Source organism: Acomys russatus, chromosome 11 (assembly GCF_903995435.1).
Source record: "Acomys russatus chromosome 11, mAcoRus1.1, whole genome shotgun sequence".
Lineage (NCBI taxonomy): Eukaryota > Metazoa > Chordata > Mammalia > Rodentia > Muridae > Acomys > Acomys russatus.
Window position 1 is genome coordinate 29,858,512 of NC_067147.1, and position 21,167 is coordinate 29,879,678.

General features: G+C 42.7%; 1 protein-coding gene across 1 annotated transcript in view; it reads left to right on the forward strand.

Moving 5' to 3' along the window:
* Window positions 1-21,167, forward strand: part of Dst (dystonin) — a 405,110-nt gene that overhangs the window by 33,668 nt on the left and 350,275 nt on the right. The window lies entirely within an intron of this gene.

A 21,167-nucleotide genomic window follows, 5' to 3' on the forward strand; every position in this document is an offset into this window, starting at 1 on the left:
ACACATTTAAGATTTCCTCATTTTTATTATCACAAACAATGCAGTGATGTGAAATATTAGTCACTTTACAAATGTGCAAATACCATGTCTGAGATAAGCTCCCAGAGATAGAACCATAAGATCCAGGGCTTATGTTTTTTTCACTTGAGTCAATGTTGTCATGTGACCCTCCGTAATGGGGTGTTTTCAATATTGAAACCCTAGTTCTTTCTCTTCTGTTAGGATATTCTTTAGCTTGGCTATTGTTGTCTATTTGTTTCTGATACCATTATTTCAATTGTGCTTCTAATGCAAAGGTAAAAAGTCACTGTGTTTACTGAATGTGTTAAGTGTGAGTTGTGTTAAAGGTGAATTGAATATCTATTACTTTAGTTATCTTGTCAGATTATGGAAATGCTGTTCTTTGTTCAGCTTGTCTTTTGTGGAAGCCTTTTCCTGTGGTCCTTCCATGTCTTGTAATGATTATTTCTAGTACCTTCTTGACGAAGAGTAAAAGTGAGTATGTGCACATGCCAGTTTTGCTCCCCTAATCCTCCAGTCTTCCATCTTATTTTCTATACTGTTTGTGGCAGTTTTTATTGTGGTCTCCTGGTCTGCCAGGCATACATAAAAGAGTAGGTGTGCGGTTCCTCTTGCAGAATTTACTAGGAATGTATCTGCTGCTTCCATAAAACAGAAGGTCCTTTTGAATTGTTATAAGAGATCTTTCTAATGTTGTATATTTTTGGTAGGTTGCTGCTATATACCACACAGACACAATCACAGACAGACAGACAGACAGACACACACACACACACAGAGAGAGAGAGAGAGAGAGAGACAGACAGACAGACAGACAGAGACAGAGAGAGACAGAGACAGAGACAGAGACAGAGAGAGACAGACAGAGACAGAGAGAGACAGAGACAGAGACTCTTGTTTGTTTGATTTTTGTTTTGCTAAGAAAGTTTTGTTATGAACCCTTGGCCAGTCTAGTGATTGCTTTGTAGGCTAGGCTAGCAGTAGACTTGCAGCATCCTGCCTTACTCTCCTCAGTGCCAGGAAGACAGGTACCTCTCACCACACCAGCTATATCTGCTGATATTTTAAGTAGATCTCTGCATCATTATCTGTGTGTGACACTATATGAAGTTTTCTCTTTGAGGAGACTCATTGAGGTTCTTTTGCAATGCATTTTCTCAATGAAAAATGTGTTTTGCTTGCTTATTGTTTTTTTTAAAATTTCTTTTATTTTATGTACATTGGTGTTTTGCTTGCATGTATGTTGTTACAGACAGTTGTGAGCTGCCATGTGGTTGCTGGCAATTAAACCCAGGCCTTCTGGAAGAGGAGCCAGCGCTCTTAACCACTGAGCCATCTCTCCAGCCCATCACTTGCTTATTGTTTAGGCTGTCTGGTGTAGTGTTTGTTTGGTTCTGTTTTTAAGGGGTTTATAACATTGCTTTGTGGACTCTGGCTAGTGTATTTTTTGGCAGGTAATGGGGGAATCCATTTTTTAAGATGACAAACACATGGAGTGCCCCTCTGGTCCGGACAGCAGGGCTGATGGAAAGTGGCCTTTGTGGCTGTAGGTGCTGCCCAGAGCAAGCCTTGGCAAGTTGTGTGCCTCTGGTGCCCTTCAACCTGGGATTATTGTCCTTATGTCTTCAACTAATCCCCTCATGCCTGCTCCTCTTTTCCCTCTTTTTCTGATGTCTGTCTCTGCTGAGGTTGCCAACTAACTAACTGGTACTTGTAATTCTAGCTCCAAGAGATTTAATGTAAGATTCTGGCCTCTCTGGGCACCCACACACACTGGCGTTCACCCACACCCTATATACAAGTGGCATTTATTAACACACATGCATCACAAAAATAAAAGTAATGTAAGTAAATCTTTCTTTAAAATGCGGTGTTTTATTTTCTTAGCAGAGCCATGGTTACAATCCTGAAAGAATCTTGGGTCTCAGTTCTTTGTGTGTTGTTCCCTCTCTGTCCTGCCTTTTGGGCTCTCCAAGTGAGGTGAAGTATATAGAAAGCACTCCACTGCAGGACTTAGGGCCTCAGATAAATAAACCTTCTACTTACAGCCCTTGGGGGAAAGCCCAGAGCCCGTTGCCTAGTTTAGAGTGCACCTTGCTGTTCTGATCTCTCCAGCCTCCAGACTTGTGATGGATTTTCAGCCCATCCTGAAGCAGCCTCTTCACTTGGTGCAACAGCTGTTTCCTTGCTTTTAACTTTGTCAACTCCTGACTGGGTTTCTAAGCAGTGACCTTGGCTTCCCTCATGTGGTGGTGGTGGTTTCCCTTCCTCCCAATAAGCCTGTCACCCCTTTGGACTCTCTGTGATGTGCTCTGACCTGGCTTTCTTCACCTTATCTTTATTGCACCATTTGGTACAGATCTACGATGCTCGCTGATTATTGCAAAGTAGGGATTCCATTTTGTTCCATCCAGTTCTCAGCAAAGTGCCACAGGATTTCGAGAGAGAAACACCTTAATTACTAAATAAATGAAGCCCATATAAATTGGGAGCAACAGAAACTGGGCGTGGTGGCTCACACCTGAAACTTTAGTACCTGGAGACTGAGGCAGGAGGATCACTGCAAGTTCCAGGCTAGCAACCTTTCCAACCCTGCAACAGAAAACCAAGTATGGCAGAATAACAAAGATGAATGCACAGCAGCGAATGACTAGACTTTCCTGGGGTCTTAGAGCATCCCACATACAGAGAACAGGGGTGAAAAAAATCTTGCACTGTGTGAAAAATAAGCATGATGGTTTTGTTCAGCTCAGGGTAATCACACTTGCCTTTGATATGAGTTGATTCTCGCAGCACGTGATTTAAATGGGCCGCATCAAAGACATGTCTCAGAATAACTCAGACACACCGTCTCCAAAGCTGTGGAGGTCTGAAATACTCCAGTAGATTCGTAATAACTTAGCTTTTATACTGGGGAGTTTGTGCCCATCCTTCTTCCTGCCTCAGGAAATGATGGGAGCAGAATAAAGGGCATCAAAGGGATTCGTAAAGCATGCTAAAATTAGATCCGCCCGCCTTAGGTCAGATGGTCTGAAACCAGTGGATTAAATGAGAGGCTTTAGAGAGGAAAGGCTGTTTCCAGGCTCCTACCTGCGAATTACGAACCCTGGTTGCATCTGCGATTATGTTTTGCTTGACTGTTTCCCCATCTTGAGCTGTGGAAAAATTTAACTAGCATTCTGTGTTTGGATGACAAAGGAAGGATTCAGAATTCCCAAACTACACCTGCTACCGGCATTATTGAGCCCTTGTGACCCTTACTGTCTGTTCTTACAGCTCCACTAAGGTCACCCACCTATAATACATCTTAATTCATGTTTGTATTAGATATCTTATCGCTAGATAGGTATTTTTGATTATGTAGCCCTGGATCCTCTGGAACTCTGCATAGACCAGGCTGTCTTTGAACTCCCAGAGATTTGCCAACCCAGCCTCCCAGGTGCTGGGATTAAAGGTGTACGCCACTACACCTGGCTCTAGATAAATATTTTATATTTGTTTCCTTTCTCTTTTTGATAGATTGTTGTGTTTTGTCATGCTGTATTTTATGGGGATAATTTTAAAGATTTGTATATACAGTTATGGTTATTATTAAGACTCAATAGCTAAAATTATTTTTACAAGTTTAACATCACTCACAACTTGAGAAAAATCAATATTGGCAATGTAAGTTTGCTGATTTTAAAGCCTTACCCTAGACATGTTTATCCCTTTCAGTAAGATGACTTGGTTTTGTCAGCTGTGATACAGGAAGGGCCATTCTCTCCTTCTTGTGCCCAGCAGTGTGACTACCTTCCTCCCTGTGCCATGAAGCTTGTGCAGAGTAGAGTGTGAAATGCGAATGCAGGATAATCGGAGCTTTAAAGAAACATAGAAATTATGTCAGCAAGATAGCATTCTCTCAATTTCATAGGAGCTGGTTGTGTGTGTATGTTCATGCATATACGTTACATTCTGTTGGTTTCTCATCCCTATGACAAAACACCTGGATAAACAATATAAGGGAGGGGGGCGAGTTCTAAAGCATCAAGCCAAGGCTGGCTGGCTTCCTAACGGACAGGAAGCAGAGTAAGGGGAAGAGACAAAACCTTTCATAGGCACAGCCCTAGTCTTTTCCTTCAGCAAGTCCCTACTTTCCAACCTCCCGTACATGCCGTCCAATACAAACAGATCAATGGGGACCAATTGCTCAATACCTGAGACTTCTGGGAGACATTTTACATTCAAACTATAATTAATTTGAGGATAAAAATCTAAATACCAGGCTGGCGAGATGGCTCAGCTGTTAAAGGCTAGGCTCACAACCAAAAATATAAGAGTTTGGTTCCCAGCACCCCCGGTTGTCTCTCCAGCCACATAAATTACAAAAGAAAAAAAAAAATCTAAATACCTAAATTAGACTTCAACCATTGATGACCTCGACCTAGCTCCTGCCAGTGGGGGACAGCTAGTACCATGGCTTCTTTTTCCTTGTAGTTATTTTTATTTATTAGTATTGTATGTGTGATGTGTGTGAGTGTGCACATGCGACAACACATGTGTAGCCGTCCAAGAACAGCTTTCCCATGTTGGTTCTCCAATTGTCATGCTTTCGTGGCACGGGCCACCCTTCCATGGCTCATCATGCTTTCATGGCATGTGCCGCCCTTCTATGGATCGTCATGCTTTCATGGCACATGCTGCCCTTCCGTGGATGGTAATGCTTTTGTGGCATGGGCTGCCCTTCTGTGGATCATCATGTTTTCGTGACACATGCTGCCCTTCCGTGGCTTGTCATGCTTTTGTGGCACACACTGCCCTTCTGTGCTGAGACTCCTCTTCACCTGTGCTTATCTTCTCAACTCTGCATTCTGTGATTTCATGGCCATGATAGAAATATTTTTATCTTGGATATTAGGATGTTTTATAGTAGTTAATTTTTTAATATGCAAACTTGGCTAGGTCATAGGCTTCCTAGATTGTGGTTAATATTACCCAGATATTTTTGTTTGTATTTTGGGGGTGAAATTAAATTTGAATCAGTGGACTTACAAGTCCCCTTAGTTGAAGGCCTAGAGAGAACAAAAAGGATGTCCATCAGCACTGTTGGCTTTTCTTGTTGCAAGCAATAAAATACCAACAAAGCAGGTTAAGACAAGGTTGGCCTTGCCTCACAATTTGACCTTACAGTCTATAGGGACAGGGAAGTCATGATGACAGGGGTGTGAGGCAGCTGGTCACACGGCACCCACAGTCAGGAAGCTGAGAGAGATGAAGGCTGCTGCTCAGCAGCATCCTGTGTTTACTCAGTTTAGGACCTCAGCAGAGTCTCCCCACCCTGGAAATTCAGACATGCCCAGAGGTTTGTTTCCAAGTCGGCAATCAAGATGAGCCATCATGCCATCCCCTCCTGCACCCTCTGTCCCTACACTTAAAAGAAGACTCTCCATCTCACTGCCTTGGGATGTCAAGTGGTATTTATGAGTCTTAAAAGAGAAATGGGAGAATATATGGGGGGAGCATTGAAAAACCTTTGAATTGAAAGAAATACTCCAGGAAAAAAGTATTTGGGAACTCAAAAGGAAAAAGAGTGGCAGTTTAAATGGAAGAATTCTAAATTCCTGTATAGCAAAGTGAAAACACAGATTGCCAGAATGAAAGTGCTTGCTACCTACGTGGCAGATGTTTTTATTCAAGGTATGTTAGCCTTCTAGAAAGTAAATAAAGGAAATGTATAAATTGTAGGAAAATGAGCAGATAGTTAAAACGAAATGGCTTACATAAATATGAAAGACTCTACATTTACTGATAAGCAATTGCCACTTAAGGGCAGTGTTTGCTTCCTAGAATGGCAGCAGATAAAGAGTCACACTATTCAGTACCGATGAGATGGAGTTAAGAGGGGTAGAAATGTATTTTGTAATTTTATTTTATTTACCTTTCCATTTGTTTATTTAGTGTGCGTGTGTATGTGTGTGAGTGCATGCATGTCACTGCACATTTGTGGAGGTCAGAGGACAATGCATGGGAGTGGGTTTCACCTTGTGGGTCCTGCTGAGCCATGGTACCACCAACCCTTAATGGCATGCTAGCTCTACCTCTAAATAAAAAGATTTGGCTAAGATCCTGCTTTGCTTTCTATTGTTGTGATAAAGACCACTATCAAAAGCATGCTGGGGAGGAAAGGGTTTATTTGGCTTCCATGTTCCAGTTAACAGTCCATCATTAAGGGAAGTCAAGGGGAAAACTCAGGCAGGACAGGAACTGGGATGCAGCAACTGAAGTAGAAACCATGGAGGAACACGGCTTACTGATTTGCCTCCCAAGGGTGCCTGGGGATGGTACCACCCACAGTGGATGGGCTCTCCCATGTCAATCATCAACTAAGAAAATGCTTATAGGCCATTCTGATGGAGGCATCTTTTCAATTGAGGTTTCCTTTTCCCCAATGACTCTAGCTTGTGCCAAGTTGAGAAAGAAGCAAACAGCTAACTAACATAGGTAAACACACACACACACACACACACACACACACACACACACACACACACACACCTTGCTTCTTGTGCTTCATGCAATAAAGCATTAAATTGCATCAGTTCCAGTTGGTGATAGAATAAAGAAAAGTATGGAGCAACCATATGTTAGAACATTATTCAGTCAGAAAGAATGTGCATTTGAAATGCTATCTGAATTCTTGTTAAATCTCTGCAAATACTGGAGGATGAGTGCTATCTGAATTACCTCTAGTGGTTGATCTGGAAGGATGTTTCTAGAAGGGCAGAGCAGAGACAGTCAGACAGATTTTTAGTTCAGGCACAAGTAGGAGCACTTAAGTTTCCCATCAGTATTTTCTGAACATTTCAGACAGGTAAATGTTTAATAAGAACCAAAGACAAACCCTGTGGAGTCTGAAAAGCACAGATAGGAGAAAACAGGACCCAACATCAGGGGGTGGGGTGGGAGTCAGGGTGTCCTCATGGCCAGGAATGCATTTTATGTAAGTCAGGCTGACAAATGCTACAAAAAGTCACATTGAAGTAAACTCCAGTCAAGTTCACCTCCTGTGGGAGCCAGCCAGAATCAAGGGATGGAGGTTGGGAAGTTCACAGTTCTTGCCCAAATATCAGGGAGGGAACAGGGAAGGTAACACAGCATCCCCCTTCCCCCCAAAAAAGCTTTAGCCGCTGAGGCAGATTCAGTTGCATCCTCCCAGGAAAGGTGTCGGTGTCACTGCAAGGTGACTCCAGATGATGCTTACGCTGAAGTCTATGCAGTATTCTGCAGAGTGAGGAGGGGCCGTGGGAGGAGGGAGGACTGGACACTGTGCTGAGCAGCATCCCTCACCAACCTCACTGACCTCCGGCTCCTGGGAGCCTGGGATCTGTTCTCTTTTCCTCTCTTTACTCAGCTTATGTTATCAGAGACTTTTAGGTCATGGGACCCCATCCTCCACCCCCCGGCTTTCTGGTAAGTACACCTCCAGAGTAAGCAGATTTTCAAAGAGAATGTACTGCCAGAAAAGCATTTAAGTCTTGAACACAGACCAAATGTACACGTCATCTCAGCAGGGGCCAAAGCTCACTCCCATAACGTGGTCAGGAGCATCAGTCCTTCCTCTGGGCTGGAGGCTGGGCTGGGGCTGCTCAGAGGCACTCAGGAGGCACTCTGATCAGCTTTTTGGTTCCTGTATAGGCAGCCAGCCTGGGCATCGTAGGGAGTCTTGGCAAATGTAGGGAGTCTTGCTGCTGCCTCACTTTCCTGTGACACTACAGTTGGTTCTGTCAGGGATTTGAGGCCCTACCTGGAGCTCCGGCACCAAACTTTAGTAGCATTGATTAACCTTCATTTATTGGTAGATATAGTGATGTTTAAAATGTTTAACAACCCATAGTTGTTGACATATGAGTGGTTCTTTCTAGTTGCAGAGCACTGAGGAACAGGGTGCCACGGGAGGGCGTGCAGGAATGAATCTTGGGAGTTTTACCCCGTATTACAGCCCAGTTCCTGATGTGTGTTTGACATGGCGATGCCCTTGGTGGCTGTGCAGACCCAGGGACCCCTGCATGCAGCAGCTTTGTCTTGCTCCTTCCTCTCACTCTCATCTGCTTGCTGCTTGAGCTGCTGCAGGACTATCTATCATCCTTGTGGCTAACCCTGCCCAAGTTAGGATAGGGCTGGCCTCACCTTGGAAATCTCTTCCAGAAATAGTACTTTAGAACAAAAACAGGTGGACCTCGAGATGAATTGCTACTTGAGAACAGACTGTGGAGGATGCTGCTGATAACAACTCTAGCTGTGAGATTGTTTATCCACATTCCCCCCCCACCCCTGTATATGTTAGCTTGTCTGTCTATTTAGATCTTTTCTTTGGGATATCTCTCTCTCTCTCTCTCTCTCTCTCTCTCTCTCTCTCTCTCTCTCTCTCTCTTTCTCTCTCGGATTTTTGAGACAAAGTTTCTTTGTGTAATCCTGACTGTACTGGAACTCACTCATAGACCAGGCTGGCCCGAACTCCCTGAGCTCTGCCTACCTCTCCCTCCTAAGTCCTGGTGTTAAAGGCGTGTACCATTACCACCCAGCCTCCATCTCTTAACCCATTTTCCTCTCATATATTTTGCATAGTTTCTTATGCACTGCCTTATACATTTATTTTTGTGTCTTAAAAACTTTGAAGTTATGGTGACTGTTAGAAAAGCTGTAAGGATTGCCACTGAGATACTCAAGAAGCGCTTAGGACTTTACTATGACTTAAAGTTGCAAAGCCCTGTCCTGCTCTTTTGTCCTTATCTTCCGATTTGTCCCCTGCCCCACCTATGTGCTTACTGTGCTCCTTGGGTTCTCCCACTATCCTCTTGATTTTTCATACGTTTCCGCACTGAGTTCTCTCTTGTGACAGTTCTTTTGCCCTTTTTTAAGTGTCACCTATCATATATAGTCATATCTCACCTTGGAAATCTGCTTTGGGCTCCATGGAGTTTAGATTTGGGAAGTTGTAAACACTGCATAAACTATGCTTATTTTATTCACTTTTCCTGGTTCCTTGCCTTGGAAAGGATTTTTTTTTTTTTTTTTTTTTTTTTTTAGGTACACACTTTACGATCGTGACTTTTATTTGTAGACTTTTTAAGTCTGAAGAGGGCCTCATGCAGACAGATTGCGCTCACATTCATCTGTAATTACAAGGGCTGGGTTATGATTTGCCTGTGGCAGGGCTATTTATAGACCCGTCATTGCGCATGACTGTCTGGGCCCAAGGCTGTGAGACCTAGCTGCTGCCAGAGCAGATTGCACTGATTCTGCGCCTGCTCTGCAGGCATTCTTTCTTCCTCACCGTCCTCAGCTTTGCATGGCATCCTGGCGAGCTTCTAGAATTCTCATCTGTGACCCACTTCGCTGTTCCATATGGCTACTGTTTCTGCGGCATATCGGGGCCTGTTTGAGATGTATATTTTGGCCAGTGTTGTATAGCTATTTTCTGTTTTTAGTCTTCTTTTTTCTTTTCTTTTTTTGAGATTAGGGTCTTCCTAAAATGTAGTCCTAGATAGCCTTGAACTCATAATCCTCCTGGCCCAGATCTCCGAGTAGTGTGACTTCAGGTGTGCACCATCACAATCAGCTTTTTCTTTTCCTTCCTTCCTTTCTTTCTTTCTTTCTTTCTTTCTTTCTTTCTTTCTTTCTTTCTGAGACAGGGTTTCTTTGTGTAGCGCTGGCTGGCTTAGAGCTCACTCTGTAGACCAGGCTGGCCTCAAACTCAGAGATGTGCCTGCCTCTGCCTCCTGAGTGCTGGGATTAAACGTGTGCACCACTGCCACTACCACCTGGCATGGGCACTGTTCTTATTCTTTGTCTTAGTGGATTTGCCGTCCTTGCAGAAGCTTTTTGTTGCTGATCCTTTTGTGTTGTTGACTACTGAATAAGGTTCCTAAGGGTTACTGCTGGCACTGTTGGGGAACTCAGACTCCATGTGTCTCAGGGCAGCTTCTGGAGGACACAGACCTCAGCTTGCGGCTGCGTGCAGACTGACTGGAAAGTGCCCATGAGAAGCAGTACCTCGGAGTGAGAGAGGCCTTAGAAGAGGGAAGTCCATTTGCAAGGACACCAACCAATGCCATGGGAAGCATCAGAGTTGTCCTGTGCAAGCAAGCCCTCCCCGCCCCCCCCCCCCATTGACTGTCACTGGTCTGGCCTGGGTGGGATGAAGGGTGTGATACCAGACCAGCAGCCAGCTAGCGTAGTGGGTGGAAGGGATTTTCTAGGTAGAGTGGGTTAGGAACGGAACCTGGGTGGAGGCTCATGGCATCCAGAAAGCTACTTCTGTCCAGTTTTCCATGTTGTGCAGTTTTTACTCTGCTTTTAAGGCTCATTTTAATAAAAACAAAACAAAAACATGGAATTGATGAATTTAAGCTAAAATAGTATAGGTCAGTTTCAGTACAGTAAGGCATACTAGAGAAGTTCTACCCAAAAAATTTTTTGTCTTTCTGCGACTGATGGTTTTTGACCTAAAAAGCCAGGGTAGGGAAGGTCAGTGATTCAAAACCTTTTAAATGAAGTAGTGTTGGTTAATTTGAGCAAGCTTTATTTTTCTTAGAATTACAGCCTGAGTCTAAAAGTTCACCAGGGAACAGGTATAAACGTTTTTAGCAAAACAATGCAAATGCATTTTGGTAATATCATCTATGTTTGGAAAAACATCATAACAGATGCTGTTTAATCTGCCTGTGAAACTATGAACAGATGGAGCAGACATGGCTGCCTGGCTGCCAAAGGGAAATTTCACTGACCGTGTATTTCATAGACTAGGTTGTTGATAAGAGAACAGGTTAGCAGACCAAAACATCAAAACAGACTTACTTTTAGGTTGTGGCAGACGTGCTTAAGGCCCTTCAAGATGACGGAGAGCAGGGATTAGCAACATGTCCCTGCGAAGGGCGAGATAGCAGGCATTTCTGACTGGCAGGCCACATCATCATTATTGCATTCAAGCACAGAAGCCATAGGTGATATGCAAATGAGTAGACATGGCTGCATCCCCGTGACACTTTGCAACAACGTGTTATAAGAGATGTAGCTGGAGAACCACAGCCTGTTAACCTGGCTGGAGAGCCGAGATCAGGTTGCCTGGCCCTCAGTACTAAATCAGATACTCATGGAGTTTTGGGCACAATTCTGAGTATCTAGTTCCCTACCTGTGAAATGGGCATCAAAATAGCATTTGCCTCCTAGGTAATGGCGATTACAAGAAATGGAGAGATAGCTCACGCAGCGTTTGGCCCTTTGGAGCTGCTGGAGGACCAGATGTCGCACCATGGCTGTGTAAATAGAGAACGAGTTGAGTGTGAGTGAAAGTTCAGCAGTGCTAGGGAGATGTGAGAGACGTGCAACTCAGATCACACCCACCTGGGTAATGAGTCGTGAGTGAAATTTGGTTTGTCCTAGTTTTGTCTGAGACCCTAAGAGTTGTGGTCAGAGGGCCCGCATTGCTGGGGAGGGGGGCTGCAGTCCTCCATAGGACTCGTCCCAGAGCTCAGTGCTCCACTTTAGTATAACACAGATTATATCCTTCTTAGCGTATGGCTTCGGTTGTTTTCCTTTTCTTTTCTTGCAAGTTTAGGTGATGGCTGTGTAACTGAGCTCTACTAAGTAAATGTGAGAAATGATGTATATCATTTACAGTCCTGTTCCCCCAAACCATCCATCCATAATCCTCACTCGTTTTTTCATAAATCAGCAGCTGGAGAGGACATTGAGGACCTAAAGAATCCCAGATGGGAGAAGACTGATGAGTGTGAAGTTAAATATAAATTAATTAAAATTTAAATGAGACTCCCAGGGCTAGCTCCTGGGTGAGTCCTCCCAGAGCCAAGCCTACCTCACCCCCACCAATGTTGCATTCCCAGGCCAAGGAATGGATGCCCAATTCAGACACTGGCTTTGCTTAAGCACCAGCATTTCTTAGTGAGCCCCCACCCCACTTCCACCTCCACAATCAGTCCCTTGTACTGTCTACATACTCCTCAAAGCCAGCTCTGGTCACATAGCTCCTGCACTGACCCAGCCTGAGGAAACCTAAAACCCCACATCAAACATACAAACAGGGAAATAAATTAATATGCCATGTCATAGTAGAAGAACACAAACAATATGAAATGCCGTGATAGTATGCCACCCAACCCGCTAGTCCTATTAAAAGGTTCTCTGATGAGAATTGCCTATAAATCTCAGGGTACAGAGTTTAAAAGAACAGTCATAAACTTCATCCAAGGAGTTTAAAGAAGATGCAAAGAAACCACTCAATGAACTTAAGGAGATAGCAAAAAGAATGCCTCAGTGATGTCCAAGACAAACAGACTGACCAGTGAAATGATGAAGGCAAGTTGGGATTTGAAAGTGGATTAAATAAAGAGAGAGAAATATTGAAGGCGAGTGAAGCTGTAATGAAGATAGAATTGAAAAACTCAATTAGGCCAGTTAGAAAACCCAGGGGACACTGTAGGGATTTGAGTGTGAATGTTCTCCATAGGCTCCGAGGTTTGGAGCCTTGATCCCCAGATGGTGGTGCTGTTGGAGGGCGTTTCGGAGGCATGGACTTGTTGGAGAAAGCATGTCACTGGAGTTAGGCTTTGAAGAGTTAAAAGACTCCACACCACGTCCAGTTAGTTCTCTCTGATTCACACTTAGGGTCCAAGATGTGAGATATGGGCTTCCTGTTCCTGCCACCATGCCTGCCTCTTGTTGACATCCTCTTTTTCCACCGTCATGGACTCTTATCCCTCTGGAACCATAAGTCCAGATAAATGTTTCCTTCTGGAAGTTGTCCTGATCCTGATGCTCTCACAGTGACAGAAAAGTAGCTAGTGCAGACATAGTTGTGCAGAAGGGGTCAAGTAGAATCTAGATGATGGAACTTGAAGATAGCGTAGAGGAACCAGACCATTCAAACAAAGAATGTGGAAAACACACACACACACACACACACACACACACACACACACACACACACATACACACACACACACACACACACACACACACACACACACACGTAAGATTATGGGACAGCATAGAAAGACCAGATCTTCAAATTATAAGCACAGACGAAGAAGAAGAATCTCAGATCACTCAATCTTCAAGATCATAGAAGAAAACTTCCCCAAATTCAGGAAAAGACAAACCCACAAAGATATAAGAAACAGAGAACAGAGGACCTGAAAATAAATGTCCATGGTATATTACAATAAAAATACTAACTATACAAAGAGAAATTATTGAAAGCTGCAAATGAAAAACCACAAGTATAAGACAAAACCCATTAGAACAACAGCTGATTTATCAATGGGAACTTTAAAAGCAGAAGAACCTGTAGCAGTGAATGCTAAGCTAGATAGACCACGGTGTAACAGCAAAACTGTCTTCCATAGTTGAAAGAAAAACTATCAGTGACATATAAACAAAAGAACACATGCCCTCCAAACCAGCCCTACAGAGATTATCAGAAGCAGTACTTTTGATTGAAGAGCAGAATTAGCATATCCAAAGGGTTAGAGAAAGAAAACAAAGCTACACTTACTGAAACACAAAATAGGACTAGAAACGCAAACAGCAAAACAGCTCACTTGACACCAAACAACCCTTTAAACAAAGGAAAACAATAAGATGGGCATGGTGGCACATGCCTTTAATCCCAGCACTCAGGGAGAGGGAGGCAAGTGGGTCTCTGTGAGTTCAAGGCCAACCTGGTCTACAAAGTGAATCCAGGACAGCCAAGGATACACAGAGAAACCCTGTCTCGAAAAAACAAAAAGAAAAAGAAAACAGTAACATCACTAAACATATACTTTTCAATAACTTTAAATATTAATGACTTCAACTCTCTAGTCAAAAGATGCAAGTTAATATTGATGGGTTAAGAAGAAAAAAAATCTACCTTTCTGCAGTGTAAATGAAACTCGGCTTACCTTCACAGACATGTACCTTAAAGTGAAAGAGTAAGAAAAAGTATTCCAAAAAAATGGAACCAGGGAGCAGGCAGGTCTCTCATGATTATAGCATCTGACAAAGTAGACTTCAAACTAAAACATATCAGAAGAGGTAAAGATGGGCACAGGATTTTAATCAAGGGAACAATTAACTGAGAAGATATTACAATGTTAAACACAATATGTATAAAACTCTGGCATACCCAATTCCATTAAAAACATACTATTGGACTTATAAACACATATTAACTTCAGCTCAAAAATAGTGGGTGATGTCAACTCCCAGCTTCTCCAAGACAGGCCATCTGACAGAAACTAAACAAACAAACAAAAACCCATCAGAACAAAATGATCATACAGCAAATAAACTTAACAGATATCTATAGACCATTCCACTTAAGAATATTCATTATTCTCAGCAGCCCATGGCTGTTTCTGTAAAAGGACTACTTACTGGAACACAAAGCAAATCTTAACCAATTTAGAACAATTGAAATAACTTTGTGTCCTATCTGACCACCTTGCAATAAAACTTAAAATCAACAGAAAAAAACTTTATTAACTACATTAACTCATGAATATTAAATACTACATTATTGAATGATGAATTTGTTAAAGAAGAAACCAAGAAAGAAAATATTTAAATTCCTGAAATAAAATAAGAATGAGAACTCAACACCACAAAAATCTCTGCAAAACCTTTGGGACACATTAAAAGCAGTCCTATTTATAACTTTATAACTCTTATAAATTTATAACTCTTAGGGGCCTACATTAAATGAGCACAAATAAATGACAATAATGCAACTCAAGAATTTGGAAAACCTAAATTTAAAAAAAAAAAAAAGGAATTTGGAAAACCAAGAACAAACTAAAGCCAAATGCAATGGATGGCATGAAGTAATTAAAATTAGAGCAGAAATTATTCACATAGAAACAATGAAAACAATTCAAAGAATCAGTGAAACTAAGATCGGGTCCTTTGAGGAGACAAGCAAGATTGACTGACCCTTGACCTAAGTAACAAGAACAAAGAAAGTGATTGCCTAAATCAATAGAATCAGAAATGAACAGAGAAACATTGCAACAGATAACAAAGGAATTCAGAACATTATAATGGCATACTTTGAAAACCATTAAGTTGAGAAATCTAAAATAAAATAATGAGTTTCTGCATTCTTCCAAATCATTAAAGAAGAGGTTAACATCCTAAGTAGACCCATAGCTAATAACTTTTAAACAGTAATGAAACATTTTCTGACTGAAAAAAGGCAAGGCACAAATGGGCTCAGCATAATTCTATCAGACAATTAAGAAAGACCTGTAAGCAACACTGCTTAAATTATATATAACATTAGATACATAAGGAGCACTTCCAAAGTCCAGGGAATCTAGTATTACTTTAATACCCAAATCAGGTAAAAACACAACAATAACCAAAAAAAAAACCTTCATGGTAATATTCCAATGAAGATAGGTCCAAACTCCCCCATATACTAGCAAGCTGAATACAGACATAGATCTAAAGGATTCACGACTGTGACCAAGTTGGCTTTGTCTTGGAGATGCAGTGATGACTCATCATACGTAAATCTTTAAATGTAATAAATTATATAAATGGACTTAAAAGAAAAAAAATGTGATTCTGAGTATTTATCTCAGTAGGTTCAGAGAAGGCCTTTATCAAATCCAACATGCCATCATTATAAAAGCCCTAATATCTAGTAGGATAGAGGAAACATATCTCAGCATAATAAAGGCTACATACAGTAAACCCACAGTTAACATAATCCTGAGTGAAGAAAATCTCAAAGCAGTCCCATTAAAATCAGAAATGAGATAAAGAATGTCCACACTTTCAACTTCTTTTCAGTATAGTACTCCAAGCGCTAGTTAGAGTAATGAGAAAAGAGAATGAAACTAAAAGGATACAGATAGGAAAAGAAGAGTCAAATTACCATTAATTGTAGATAATTAGATACTATATATAAGAGATTACAAAAATTTCTCCAGAAGTTGGCTAGAAATGATCAACACTATCAGCAATACAAAATAAAACTCATATTTAAAAATCATATTTAAAAAATCATATTAAAAATCCCCAATAACTATGTGCCTGAACAGATATCAGTGAAACTCTCCTGTTTCCAGTAGCATCTAAAATAAATGAACCAAAAACTCTGTAGGAGGAAACCTAATCAAGGAGATGAAGGACTCTACAGTGAAAACGCCCCATCTCTGTAGAAAGAGACCGAGGAAAACACTAGAAGACAGAAACACATCCCATGCTTGCAGATTGGTATAGTTAATACTGTGAAAATGACCAGCCTCCCAAAAGAAATTCTAGGACACTTTTTCATGGAAATAGAAAAAAAAATTCTAAAATTCATTTGGTACCAGCAAAGACCCCCGAAAGCCAAAGCAACTCTGAGCAAAAAGAGCAGTGCTGGAGGAATTGCCAGAGTTCAGGCTCTACTCTAAAACCTTAATAATAAAAACAGCATGGTGCTGACACAGAAACAGCTCTGTAGATCAGCAGCAGAACAACATAGAAGACCCAAGCACGACTGTATGTGGTTACAGCCATCTGACATCTGACAAAGACGCCAAAATTATGCACTGGGTGAAAGTCAGCATTTTCAGCGAAGGTGCTGGGGAAGGTAAATATCTACACGCAGAAGGCTGAGGCAGACCCATGCTTATCAACATAGGCTATCCCCTGCAAGATGTAAGTGTAGGAAGGAACTTTCTGAGTAGGACTCCATTGGCTCGGTAATTAGGCTCAAAATTTGACAACGGGGACTGACCTCATGAAACCAAAAAGCCTGAAATAATCAGCCATGTGAAGAGGAAGAGTCTTTGCTAGCTGTACCTCTAATGGAGGGTTGATATCCAGACTATAGAAGGAACGCAAGAAACAGAATCAGTAAAACAAATGACACAGTGGGGGATAAATGGGATATTGATCTGAACAGAGAGTTCTCAACAGAAAAGAAATGGCCAAGAAGCATCTTTTAAGTGTTCAACAACATCCTTAGCAATCACAAAAATATAAATGAGGTTTCACTGTACCCCAGCCGGAAAGGTTAAGATCAAGAAAGCCAAGTGCTGGTGAGGAGTCACAGGAGAGGGGAATCCTCATTCACCGTTGGTGGGATTGCACACTGGAGCAGCTGTTACGGAAATCACTGCGGACAAGTCTCAAAAATCTGACAGTAGATATGCCATGCCGTCTAAGATCTACCATGCCATTTAGCTATACCCGTCCTTGGCATGTTCCCAAAGCGTCCTCTCCTGTTTGTGGGCTCTAGCTCTGAGTATTTAGATGTGAGTATATAGTCTGGAGTAACTGAAGAAACAAACGGAGGTGATAAAAGGGGTCAGCGGGGTGGAGGAGAAGTAGCTGGAGAGAAGTGGACACTAGTGACACATGTGCTGTGAAGGGAGAAATGGGAGAAACAGCAGCAGGGCTTTACATCAGAATGGAGAGGAGGTGCAGTACAGAGAGGGAAGGAGCAGGGATGAGTAACGCTAAGGATGTTTAACAAAGCTATGTGGCAACATACGACTTTATGTTTACTTAAAAATGCAGTATGTGTGTGTGTGTGCGCGCGTGTGTGCGCGCACGTATGATATTACTCCACTTGCAGTGACAATGCTTTCCCATAGAGCCATAAACAACTGAACTTGCCCCAGTGCCCAGCATGAGGAACTTCCCTTTGACTTACTGAACAGAAGAGTCTAAGAGACTCCCCAAAATAATACAGGCTACTTTCCTTCCTCTCTGCTGCCTTCCAGAACTCCAAGGCAAGACTGTTGCTGTACACCACACACTGTGTACGCAGCATATGGAGGAATTGAGTTGGAAGTGACCTGAAACCCTCCTCCCTGAGGACTAGCTCTTAGAGTGCCCTGTGCCTCTTGTTAGTTTGGGGCCAGGAGAGGATGGCCTTGTGTGTATCACCACCAGTTCACCCTTAGCTTTCTGGCCAGGTTAAAGCCTAAGCTGCTTTTTTCGTTCATTTTAACTCAGTGGTGACAGACGGTTTAAAGATTCCTTGATGAAATGTTAGTGTGTGAAAGAACTGAGCATCTTCTTGGGAATCTGCCACCCCTCCCAGTCCCCTAACACTGTACTTACCCAGTGGTACAGAGGCAAGGTCAAATGAATAGAGAGAAAAGGACTATAGCCCTTTAAATCCTATCACCAAAAAAAGAGCTTATAGCACCACCTGCTGTCTTAAAGTACGATTTCCTTCTGTTGGGTCACAGCTTATGTTTTATAATGTTTAGGATCACAAAGTAAGGACTGAACCTGCATAGTGACTCGGGGAAATAAAGCTGACTGCCCGGTGATGGACTCATCTTTATAGCGTTCGCCATCCCAGCTCTGAACTGCGTGAAATTTGCTGGTGCAGGAGCCAGAGCGTAAGCAGTACAGTAGTGATGATGCACTGTGACACAGAAAAGCCACGGCCAGTATCACATACCGAGTAATAGGCCTAGCAGTTGAGCACAGCAGTCTCTAGGGCCAAGACCTCTCACTCCACGATCAGCGTCTCTTATGAACTCTCACCCAGTCATCAGTGTCTCTCGTGTCTTCAGCAGGACACAATAGCAGTGTAGCTTGTTTTCCTTTCACACCTGCTTGTATTCAAAAATATACTTATACAAGTAGTGTGTAGTGTTCACAGCTGACACTTTGATCCTGTTGTGTGCCAAGCACTCTCCCAAATGCTGTGCATAAGTGAAGTCATTATTCTCCTCTGCAAACCTATGGGGTAATTAGTTTAATGCTCATTGTACAGGTAAGGAAATAGTTAAGTCACTAGCCAAGAGCACACGACTAGAAACTATCCGAGGCTGTGTAATGGCCCTGAGTAGTCTCCATGTAAAAGCTGTGTGCTATACTCTAAAGCCCGGAAAGCTTGATTCTAAAATAATACAATTATGTTCAGACAGAATAGAACTTATAGAGATCTGCACGGCACTGCTAAGATCAAGGGGGAAAAAAAAACTGTGCAGGTTGCATGAAGGCTTGGGAAAAGACGATTTTAGTTGATTTCTCCTTTTGCAATTCTGTGAGCTGCCAAGATAGCTTAGGAGACAAAGTTGTTTTCCCACCAAACCTGACCACTGGAGTTCAGTCCTGAACTCACATGGTGGAAGGAGAGCCGGCTTCCACAATTAACCTCTGACCTCTACAGATGCACCATGGCGTGGACACACACACACACACACACACACACACACACACACACACACACACAAATGCGCACACACACACACAAATGCGCACACACACACAAATGCACAAACACACACAGATACACAGAAAAATGCACGCACGCACGCACGCATGCACATGTGCGTGCACACACACAAAACAAAACAGATATCCAGATTTTCCATTGAGTGTCTTTTTGGGCAGTCTTGGTTGATCCAGAAGAGGTGGAGTGGATTGAATACCTGTTCTCCAGAATGACTGTGGAATTGTGCTATAATTGTGTGTGTGTGTGTGTGTGTGTGTGTGTGTGTGTGTGTTTGTGTGTGTGTGACTTTAAGAGCGTTTTAGGCAACGTTCATCTCCTGAGTGTTTCTAGGATTTGTAGATGACTGAGAACTGTCAGTAAAATTGGGAACCCAGCAAAAGGCAGCTGCTTACTCATAAAAAGAGAATCTCCATTTCTAGCACATAAACGTTGAACCACTCAGTTACTACAGAAGTTAGCAGTGATCGCTAATGCCACCTAGTGGTTAGAATAAGCCATGCTACCTTGAGAGTGTCAGCATTCAAACTATAGCAGGTATCCTCTGTGAGTCTAATTCAGAAGAAGAGCAAGTGTGTGCTTGGAGTCTAGGCGAGCGAACAGTTGCCAGTTCTTTTGCGTGACCCGACTTCTGCTTTCAACAGGGTTTGCAGTTGACCCCCAGCTCCCTGTCCCTAGTCCTCTTCCCCAGCAGCTGCTGTAATACCTCCTGGGCTGTACGGGGGCTGCAGAGATCTTCCGGGACTATTTTGAGTTGAAGAGGGCCAGCTGAGCTCTCACACAGAGGCGGGGTGGGAGCAGGCTGAGGTGAGAAGACCGGGTCCAGACAGTGACGTCATTTTGAACATCCGTTGGCATGTCCTCCTTATTCACAACTCTGATGACCTTGGTGCTACTTTGTGAGTCCTCCTCTGCTTGCCCTCCTCTTCTTCATATGCTCCAGTTGGTGTGCAAGGTCTCCACAGTCAGATGCCAGCCCATCTCCAGGCTTTGCAATGAGAAGTCTCCTGCACACCTTAGCCTTTCTGAACCCTGCATACACACGATCAGACCTTTCTTAAAACATGTTTCTTTCCCGGTGTTCTTAATCTTCACTCCTTATTACCTCACTGCAGTCTTATACTCTTTTATGTCTCTTCTAAAATTCAGACAAACCCCAAACCCAGAGGCATCTCCCTTGGGACATCTGTTGCTTATCCCTTTAACTTCCACCCATACTTGACGTCTTACACTCTTCTGCTGGCACACCGCCAAATACTAGCTCCGTTGCTTGTAAGTATGTCATCGGTGTACCTGTCATTTTACTTAGCCATTCGTCCCAAAGCTCTGTCCCCTCCCTAGACCGTACTCTTCAGTCCTTAAGTGCCAGCCACCCACTAACCTAAGCCAAATACAGAGTGTCTCAGCTCCATTCACTTCCTTGCCCTGAGACCTGCTACCAGTGACAGTGCTGAACTGCCTGCCCTTTTGCCTGTGTATTGTGAACTCAGTGCAAATTATTTCTTTTGTTTTCGGGTAAGTTACCTTTTTTTTTTTTTTCTGCCACAGGAAGCCTGAGACCATCTTTGATACCTTCTGAAATTGTTTTCTCACCGTGGCTTGCCTGAATTTGTTTCCTTGTCTAAAGAGCTATGCTTACCTTGCCTGAAGCGAGAAAGAACACACAGTTCCATTTTCTTCAAGCACCTGCTTTTTTCCCCCTAGATATTATCCTGGTACTTTTACGTGTGCCCTTTATTTAGAACGTAAAAATTTTATGAGCAGGATGTAAACATTTCATGGATTAGGGCAGTTGAAGTAGGAAATGTTGAATAAATTGCATGGCTTTAGTTAACAAGCCTGCATTTGGGCGCAGGCCCGTCACTCCCAAGCCCACATCTACACCTGCACACTACTTCTGCTTTAGCTCTGCGTC